At 42.5% G+C, this 10,969-nt stretch overlaps 1 pseudogene; it reads right to left on the reverse strand.

Moving 5' to 3' along the window:
- Window positions 1-9,928: 9,928 nt before the first annotated feature.
- On the reverse strand, window positions 9,929-10,578 carry LOC122688273 (annotated as a pseudogene).
- Between the last annotated feature and the right edge of the window lie 391 nt (window positions 10,579-10,969).

A 10,969-nucleotide genomic window follows, 5' to 3' on the forward strand; every position in this document is an offset into this window, starting at 1 on the left:
TTGAATAAATGTGGTGAGAGGGAACATCCTTGTCTTGTTCCTGATCTTAGGGGTAAAGTGTTTAGTCTTTCACCATTACGTATGGTGTTAGATGTGGGTTTTTCATAGATGCCATTTAAAAGATTAAGTTCCCTTCTAAGTTTGTTGAGTTTTTTTTTTATCATGAAAAGGTGTTGCATTTTGTCAAATTCTCTTTCTACATCTATTGAGATGATCATGATGTGATTTATTAATTTTTTAAGGTTTTTATTATATACTAATTAAAGATATTGTTCTGTATTTTTTTTGTGTTTGATGTATTTGTCTATTTTTGTATCAGGGAAATAGAGGCCTCAGAATGAGTTGGGAAGTGTTCCCTGCTCTCCTTCCTTTTGGAAGAATTTGTAAGGACTTCTATTTATTTTTCCTTAACATTTTTTAAAATAAACCAGTGAAGTCATCTGGTCCTGTGATTTTCTTTGTGGAAAGTTCTTTGATTGTCAATTCAAATTTTATTTTTTACATACCTATTCTTTTTTTTTTTTTTACATATCTATTCTTAAACAGTTTTTGGTTTTGTTGATTCTTTTCTGTTGATTTCTTGCTTTCAATTTCATTGATTTCTGTTGTGATTTTTATAATTTCTACTGCTTAATTTTTTTTACTACATGTATTTAGAGCCATACATTTCCTCCTAAACATTGTTTTCATTTTATCTTGCAAATTTTGAAAATTTGTATTTCATTTTCATTCAGTTCAAAACTATTTATCTTGAAATTTCTTTGACCCATGTGTTGTTTAGAAGTACATTGTTTAATCTGAAAATATTTTGGAATTTTCAGTATTCTTGGGCTTCCCTTGTGGCTCAGCTGGTAAAGAATCCTGCAATGCGGGAGACCTGGGTTTGATCCCTGGGCTGGGAAGATCCCTTGGAGAAGGGAAAGGCTACCCACTGCAGTGTTCTGGCCTGGAGAATTCCATGGACTGTATAGTCCATGGAGTCACAGAGTCAGACATGACTGAGTGACTTTCACTTTCTGTTATTGATTTCTATTTTAATTTTACTGTAGTCTGAAAATGTTCTTTATATGATTTTTATTCTGTTACATTTGCTAACATGTGTTTTATGGCCCAGAATGTGATTTATCTTAGTAAATCAACTCTGCTATTAATGGACTCCTCTATCTTGACTTTTATACTAATCACAGTTTTGCGTTTGTTTATGGTTTTAATAACAAATTTTGCCTATCTAAACATTGCAGTTTATCTTGACTATATTCTTATTGTCTTTGATATGCCTTTTAAATCTTTATATAGGTGGCCTGTCTGTTCTTTTTTTCTTACAATTTGTTTGAGGAACTCAATCCTTTAATTTTTAGTTTCCCATAGTTTAATTTTTGCCAGTTATACTTAACAGTCTAGTAAAACATGATTCTCTGTTTTCTGGATCCAGAATCTTGGTCACTTCATATTTGATTTTTTATTTTGGTAGGACTATGTGCAGTGTTGTATTCTCTCTATAGGAGTTACTTACTGCCTAATTTTATCTCTTTTTATAATGTTAGCAGGCAGTAGGAGTATCTTCAGGTTGACTCCTAACTCTTCTGTTATCATTTTGCTCTCTGGTATGGCAAAATATTCCCAACACATCTTATATATTTCCTGCTTCTCAAACTGGTCATTTCTCTGAGTCCCTGGTTTCAGTTTCTGGAAAGTGGTGCTTAAACATCACAGTCTAGGCAGTGGTGTGATTATTTCTATTGAGTATGTGATTGTCTTTAGGACTTTTTAAGTAGACAGATACACAAACACATGTTTTACGTGTAGTGTGTAATTATAAAGTTATCCCCCACCTCCTTTTCATTAACCACTCTTTGGAAACAAGTCCGTAAGTATAGCCCACGTTCACGGGATGAGGACCGCAGCTCCACGTCCTCGAGGGGTCTCCCCTCATTTTTTAAATAGCTGCGCTCTTCCTGCTTTGTCAGAGCACAGCAGCGGCAGGGAGCGTACTACACTCTCCCTGTAAACTTCAATCAGTGCTAGTTCAGTAATTATACATTTAGTGCTTCCCTCCAGTCCTTATGTCAACGTCTTTTTTCCTTTTGTTGTCTGAAACTTGCTGTCTGATGAGTTCCTCAAGAAGGACTCAAGGTACAATATTCCTTCAGTTTGGTGTATATCAGTAATTGTTTGTCCACACCTTTTGTGATTGACTGTCAGTCTGACTGATTTTAATAAAATTCTTGATTCACATACAGTTTGCCTTTTTGTTTTACAAAGGGGAAATGGAAACTTTACAAAGAAAGTGTATATAATCTTTTCATTCAAACTAGCATAGCAGTGTTTTAAAAGGCTTACTTATCGGTTAACTTCCACCATTTTAATAGCATGTGATTGGTGTTCTTAAAGCACTCAGGGGTTTGTGGCTGTCAGGGTGCTACAGTTACTGCATTCAGGATGTGAATCATCCCTGCTTTTTCTTCTCATTACATTTGCACACATTTTCATAGTTTTTCATGGTGCATGATAAATTGCCACAAACATTGAAAAGCAGTGTTATTTCAGTGTCCATGCTCAGGCACCCAGCAGAGTATATAGCTTGCAGCCCTGGTTAGGGCCTCGTGAGGCTGCAGTCATGGCACCCACCAGAGGTAGGACATCGTCTGAGTCCTCCTTCAGTCTCATGTGGTGTTTTGGTATAATTCATTTTCTATTGAACTCATGATGGCTTGCCCCAAAGGCAGGCTTTTCTGGCTTCATAACTCCAGAAGCCAGGTAGGCATAGTTACCGCAGTAGACAGCAGAGACAAAGCAACAATCTGAATAGTTTGACTCACTGTAGTACACAAATTTGTGGCATTGGCTTGTTAATCATGGGGTTACTAAACATTGAAATAGGTATGAAAACTACTAAATTCTTAATTGATCTATATAAGCAGAAAAGTTCTGGACTTCCCTGGTGGTCCAGTAGTTAGAAATACACCTGCCAATGCAGGGGATGAGGTTCAGTCCCAGGTGCAGGAAGATCCCACATGTTGCTGAGCAACAGAGCTGAGTGCTATAACTACTGAGCCTGTGTTCTAGAGCCTTCAAGCTGCAACCACTGAGCCTGTGTGCTGCAGCTACTGAAACTCTAGTGCCCTAGAGCCCATGCTCGGCAACAAGAGAAACCACCGTAATGAGAAGCCCATTCATTGCAACTGGAGAGTAGCCTCCGCTCACCACAACAAAAAGCAACAAAGATCTAGCACAGCCAAAAATAAATAAAATTTTTAATTAAAAACCAAAGTTTTTAAATTAAAAAAAAAGTTTTTAATTAAAAACCAAAGTCAAGTGAATGAAGGTCTAGCTCAAGTCATAAAGTAGAGTCACACCCACTTAAAATTCCCAAACTTGAGCCAATTGACAGACCCGGAATCTTTTGAATGAAGGTGAAGCAAGACCCCTTGAGGAAGAACCCAAGTACACCACCAAAAACATATATCGTTAATCTTATTCCCAGCTTTCCCCAAAGGGACCTACAGCCTTTTACCAAATCATCTACGCATTGACGAAAAAGAAATAATCAGACCTTTCAGGGACACTGGCTGTGAATAGGCATTGATTTCAAGAGACCCAAAATGTCATGTGCCATCCAGTCAAATTAGAACATTATGGGGTTCTGGACATCAATGGAGTTTTAACTGAGGTCCATCTCACAGTGGGCCCAGTAAGTCCTTAAGCCCATCCTTTGGTTACTTACTCAGCTCCAGAATGCAGAATTGGAATAGACATACTTAGCAGCTGGCAGTATCCCCACTTTGGTTCCCTGACCTTCAGAGTGAGGGCCATTATAGTGGGAAAGGCCAGATTAGAACTGCCTCATCCTAGGAAGATTCCCTTGCAACTCAGCTGCTAAAGAATCCGCCTGTAATGCGGGAGACCTGGGTTCGATCCCTGGGTTGGGAAGATCCCCTGGAGAAGGGAAAGACTACCCACTCCAGTATTCTGGCCTGGAGAATCCCATGGACTGTTTTGTCCATGGGGTCGCAAAGAGTCGGACATGACTGACCAACTTTCACTTTCACTTTCATCCTAAGAAAACAGTAAATTAAAACAACGCCACATCCAAGCAGGGATTGCAGAGATCTGTACCATGACTAAGGACTTGAAAGTTGAAGGGGTGATGATTCCCACTATATCCCCATTCAATTCTCCCATGTGGCCTGTGCAGAAGACAGATGCATCTTGGAGAATGAAAGAGGATTATCACAAGCTTAACTAAGTGGTGACTCAAACTGAAGCTGCAGAGTGGATGTAGTCACATTGCTTGAACAAATTAACACATCCCTTGGTACCTGATATGCAACCTGTGGCCTGGCAGATGCCTTTTTCTCTCCCTCTGTCCATAAGGCTTCTCAGAGCAGCTTGCTTTCAGCCTCCACTGTCCTACTGCAGGGGTATATCAATTCTTTGCCCTGTGTGACAGTTTAGTCCAAGGGATCTTGATCACCTTTCCCTTCCACGTGATATCACACTGTGCCCTTACATTGACAACACTGTGCTGATTAGACCTAGGAAGCAGGCACTATGCAGACTCCTCAGGTGGCTCAGTGGTAAAGAATCCTCCTATAATGCAGGAGACCCAGGTTCAGTCCTTGGGTTGGGAAGATTCCCTGGAGGAAGAAATGGCAACCCACTCTAATATTTTTGCCTGGAGAGTCCCCTGGACAGAGGAGCCTGGCTGGCTACAGTCCATGGGGTTGCAAAGACTTGGACACAACTAAGCACACATGCACAAGTGTAGGCGCTGCTCTAGACATACTGGTAAGACATGTGTCAGAGGATAAATATAGCCAATTAAAAATCAGGATCCTTCTACCTCACTGACATTGCTAGGAGTCCAGTTGCGTGCAGAATGTCAAGATACCCTTTCTATGTTAAAGAATAAGGCCTCTCCTATAACCAAGAAAGAGGCAATACCCAGTTAGCCTCTGGAGACAATGTAGTTCTCATTTGGGTTTGTTGTTTTTGACGATTAGTCACTAAGTCAGACACTGTGTGACCCCATGAACTGTAGCATGCCAGAATCCTCTGTCCTCCACCATCTCCCAGAGTTTGCTCAAATTCATGTGCATTGAGTTGGTGATAATATCTAACCATCTCATCCTCTGTTGCCCTCTTCTCCTTTTGCCTTCAATCTTTCCCAGCATCAGGGTCTTTTCCTCTACCTCATTTACTGAGTGACCCCAAAGCTGCTGGCTTTGCGTGGGGCCCAGAACAAGAAAGTTCTACAACAGGTCCAGGCTGCTAAGCTACTCTGCCACTTGGGCCTATGATCCATCACAACCAGTGATTCTCGAATGTCAAAAGTGGACAGGGATGTCTGGAGCCTTTGGCAGGAACTAGTATATGAAATACATCATAGGCCTTTAGGATTTTGGAGCAAGACCCTCCCATCCTCCATGGATAAAAACACTCCTTTTGAGAAATAGCTCTTGGCCTGCCTAGTGAACCTTAGTAGAGACTGAATGCTTGACCATGGGTCACCAAATTACCATATGACCTGAGCTACATACACCTCATGAACTGAGTGTTACCTGACACACCAAACCATAAAGTTGGGTGTGCACACAACACTCCATCATCAAATGAAAGTGATGTATCTATGCGATTGGGCCTGGGCAACCCCTGAAGGCACAAATAAGTTGCATGAAGAAGTCGCCCAAATGCCAATGGTCCCCACCCCTCTTACATTGCCTTCTCTTTCGCAGCCACCTCTCTCTTGGCCTCATGAGGTGTTCCCTACAATCAGCTGACAGACAGAAAGAAGTCTCAGGCCTGAGCTAAAGATGGTTCTATATGACTTGCAGGCACCACCTGAAAGTGGACAGATGTATGATAGTCCCTTTCTGGAACATCCCTGGAGGACAGGGGGGATGGTAAATTCTCCCAGAACTTCAAATAGTGCACCTGGCTGCTCACTTTGCCTGGGAGGAGAAATGGCCAGATGTGTGATTATATACCCGTTTATGGCTGTGGCCAATGAGTTGGTTGGATATCAAGGACTTGGAAGGCATATGATTAGAAAATTGGTGACAAAGAAATTTGGGGAGGATGTATGTAAATAAGACCTCCATAGATCTGTTTTATGGATACCAGTCAATCTCTCTCTCCAGTCAGCCCCATTGTCTTCCAATGAGCTCATGAACAAAGTGGCCGTGATGGCAGGGATGAACTTTGTGCATTGCCTTCCACTCATCAAAGCCGACCTTGCTCTGCTCCTAGCATCAGGGATCAACATTGAGCCCCCAGGTGGCACCATCCCCTGGGATGACCGGCCAGCCATGTGTGACAGGTTGATTACATTAGACTGTACGGTGGAAAGGGTAGCATTTTGTTCTTACTCTAATAGATATTCTGGATATGGATTTGCCTTTCCTGTATGCAATGCTTCTGCCAAAACTACCACCCGTGGGCTTACAGAATGCCTTGTACGCTGTTACCATGTTCTAAGCAGCATTGCTTCAGATCAAGTAATTCACTTTATGACAAAATAAGTGTGGCAATAGGCCCATGCTCCCAGAAGTCACCAGTCTTAACAAATCTCCCACTAACCTGAAGCAGCTAGCTTGATAGAATGGTGGAATGTCCTTTTTTTTTTTTTTTTTTTTGATGCAAAAGCAGTGAGGAACTTTATTACAAGCTCGAGCAGGGACTCCCTCCACACAACCTAATGGCCATGCGGAGAGAGCCTGGAATGCCCTTTTATTTATTATTATTTTTTTAAATTGAAGCATAGTTGATTTACCATGTGTTAATTTCTGCCACCTAACAAAGTGATTCAGTTATTTATATATATATATATGTATATATATATATACACATTCTTTTTTTAATATTCTTTTCCATTATGGTTTATCATAGGATATTGAATATAATTTCCTGTCCTATACAGTAGGACCTTGTTGTTTATCCATTCTATATGTAATAGCCTACACCTGCTAACCCCAATCGCCCAATCTATCCCTTCCCCAACTCCCTCACCCTTGGCAACCAGAAGTCTGTTCTCTATGCCTGTGAGTCTGTTTCTGTTTTGTAAATAGATTTATTTGTGTCATATTTTAGATTCCACACATAAGTGATATCATATGGTATGTGTCTTTCTCTTTCTGACTTACTTCACTTAGTATGATAATCTCTAGTTGCATTTGGAATGGCTTTTTGAAGACTCAGTTACAGCACTGGCTATGGCAATACCTTTCAGGGGGTCAAGGTTCTTCAAAGACTGTATCAACCTTCCCTGAATTAGTGTCCAATATATGATGCTATTTCTCTGATAGCTAAGACTCACAGGTCTAGGAATCAAGGGGTAGAAATTGAAGTGGTCCCACTCACTGTTACCCTTAGTGACCTAGTAGCAAAACTTTTGCTTCCAATTCCTGTGAATTGCTCTGCTAGCTTAGAGGTCTTGGTTCCAACAGGAGGAATGCTTACATCAGGAGAGACAGCAATGATTCCACTGAAGTGAAAGTGAAGCCTGCTTCCTGGTCTCTGCATTCCTCGTTACTGAGTCAGTCGGCGAGGTAGAAAGTTACTGTACTGATTGATCCTAACAACCCAGAGGAAATCAGACTACTGCTCCACGAGGGAGGTAAGGAATTATTTATCTGGAATACAGGAGTCCTCTTAGGACATCTCAGTATTTCCATGCCTTGTGATTAAGGTCAATGGAAAACTATAACTCAATCCAGGCATGACTACTTATGGCCCAGACCCTTCAGGAATGAAGGTCTGAGTCACCTCAACAGGTAAAGAACCAGGATCAGCTGAGGTTCTCACTGAAGGCAAAGTGAATACAGAATGGATCGTAGAAGAAGGCAGCTATAAATACCATCTACAACCACACACATACAAGTACAGATACATACAGTTTCCATGATTCAGGAGTCAGGACGCATAACTGGGAGCCTGATCAGGGTCTCAAAGGCAACAATCATGTATCATCCCGGTCTGGGATCTCATCTGAGTCCTCTGCCAGGCTCACTTTTTTTTGGCAGAATTCGTTCCTGCTGAATTCCTGGTGACTTGTTTCTTCAAGGCCCAAAGGCATGTCTTAAGCCTCTCTTAAAGCATTGGTTTCCAGCCTTTTTGCCACCAGGGTCTGGTTTTATGGAAGACCATTTTTCCGCAGACAAAAGGTGGGAGGAGTGGTTTCAGGATGATTCAAGCACAGTAGGGTTCTCGCTCCTGTGAGAATCTAATGCTGCCACTGACCTGACAGGAGCAGAGCCCAGGCAGTAACGCAAGCAGTGGGGAGTGGCTGTGAACACAGACGAAGCTTCACTCACCCGCCACTCACCTCTGGCTGTGCAGCCCAGTTCCTAACAGGCCACAGGGCCCCCTGACTAGGTTAGGACCACCCAGGATGATCCCCTTTTAATTAACCTAAGGTTGATTGACTAAGGACCTTAATCACATCAGCAAAAGCCCTTCAGGTTTGCCATATGATGAAATCAAATTATGAATGCAAAAAAATTGTGAACGTAAAATCCCATCATATACACAAATCCCAGCCACACTCATGGGGAGAAGATTATAAGGGGCATACACACCGGGGAAGGGGAAGGAAACTTGGGGGCCATCCTAGACTTCTACCTAACACAAGCTGATTTTTTAAATTAATTATTTAATTAATTTGTGCTGAGTCTTAGTTGAGGCATTTGGTATCTAGTTCCCTGACCAGGGATCAAACCCAGTCCCCCTGCATTGGTAGTATGGAATCTTAGCCTCTGGACTACTAGGGAAGTCCCACAAGTTGACTTTTTAAAAAAATTTTTTTAAGTATATAACAAAACTGCATTTTGGAAAACATGCTCCTTTCTTTTGTCTTGAGTTTCTAATGTGAACAAGGTCTAGCACTAAGTTTGACGACAGATACAGCAAAGCATATTTGTGTTTTCTGGCTGTTTTATCACAGACTGTGTACATCAAAAAGAAAAGCAACAATAGACAGCAGCATATGCTAAGCAGTAAATCAGGTGTATAAAATAAAAGCACTTTCAGCGTTTGGAGAAGGAAGTCAGCACAGGATAGGAGTGACAGAATGAGGTTAACACTTGAACTAGATCTTGAAATTGAATGGAACAAATATTTATTAAGCCCTGAGTGACTCTGTGGGGGTAGAAAGATGAATCAGACCAGTCTTTGCCATCCAGGAATATGTAGCCTGGAGGGAGAGACAAACACTGAACCAAATGAGAGTGGGCAGGTTGAGAATTGGTAGACCAGAGGTAGAATGCATAGGGGAGAAACCCCATAGATTGCCAAGGGTAGAGTCTGCGGAGAAGGGGAGGAGCAAGAAATGGCAGAGCTGAAGGGCAGGGTGCATGGAGAAGGAAGGACGAGAGACAAGACCAAGCCTCCAGGTCTTGTCCGCCTTGCTACTTAATTTTCACTTATCCATAACAGTCATGGGAATTCTTCAAGGGGCTTGGAGACAGAAGTGGAGAGCAATAAAGGCACAAAGTATGATTTTGTTTCCTGCGTTTGTTCAATTACCCCTGGGAAAGCTGATTAATGTCTCTAAGCCTCAACTGTTGCATCTGTTTAACTGGGAGTTTCTATTTCTGAGGTGTTGATGAGACGATTAAATGGAATATTTTGTGCAAAGCCTTGATAGTTCCAAAGGGCCAATGTTCTGACAGCGATGAGTATTTAGCTACTTTGGTCATACATGAATCTTTACGTCAAAATTTAGTAAAGTGTTGGGAGAGGGGAAATTGGGTGAAGAGGATTAAAAGGTATAAACATCCATTAAGTCCTGGGACTTCCCTGGTAGTCTAGTGGTTAAGAATTCGCCTGCCAGTGTAGGGGACACAGGTTGGATCCCTGGTGGAAGATGCGGGAAGATCCCGCATGACATGGGGCAGTTAAGCCTGCTCACTACAATCAATGAGCCCATGCTCTAGAGCCGGTGAGCTACAACTGCTGAAGGCCGCATGCCTGAGAGCCTGTATTTTGCAGCAAAGACCCACTGCAGTCAAGAATTAAAAAAAAAAAGATAAGTCCTGGGGATCTAACTTTACAGCATGGTGACTATAGCTAACAATAGTGTTTAATATATTTGAAAGTTGCTAAGAAAGTAGATTTTTTTTTTTTCACAAAGCTACTTTTAATACTTTGGGGTGAGCCCCACAGGAATAAAAAACACTGGGAGCGGGTAACCCCCTCACCCCCAGGACTGGCCCAGGGGAGAGAGGCTACCTGAGGGGCAGGAGCACAGACGGGACCCGCGCAGACCCAGGGTGAAGGGCGCGCCTTCGGAGCCGGGGCCGTGAGCACCACGGGAGAAACTGCGGGCGTGATGGGGCTGGCTCCAGGCACACAGGCGCAGGGCGAGAGGGCTGGACACGAAGCCACAAAGCTGCTTGGGTTCCTCCTTCTTCTCGTTTGCCTTTTCTTACTTCTGCTGCATGATCTCCGAGTCCCTCTGCTTGCGAGCGGCCGCAGAAAGCCTGTCATCTCGGCGCTTTCTCTTACCGGGTCGCTCTGCTTTTTCATGTTCTTCTGGCAGGCGAGCTCGCGCTGGTTACCGCGGGTCATGTCGACAGCAACGACTCCAAGAAAGTAGATTTTAAAAATTCTCATCACAAGGGAAAAAATGTAACTGCCTGTCGTGATGGATGTTAACTAGACCTTTGGTAGTGTTCATTTTGTAATATATACATATATCTAATCATTATGCCGAACACCTGAAACTAATACAATGTTACATGTCAGTTATATTTCAACAAAGCTGGAGGAAAAAAATAGTAAAGTGTAACATTGCAGTGAGGTTTTTGCAGGAAGGGGGACCCCTTCCAGGGCCTGAGAATAGATTGTTGTCTAACATTAGGAAGTGGATTGCCAAGGGAGACACGCGTGCTGACACGTGAGACTTCCCTGGGAAGGGGTGACCGAGCAGAGAGCAGCAGGGTTAGGAGACCCAGGAGGACTGCTCTGCCCT

Source organism: Cervus elaphus, chromosome 33, assembly GCF_910594005.1.
Source record: "Cervus elaphus chromosome 33, mCerEla1.1, whole genome shotgun sequence".
Lineage (NCBI taxonomy): Eukaryota > Metazoa > Chordata > Mammalia > Artiodactyla > Cervidae > Cervus > Cervus elaphus.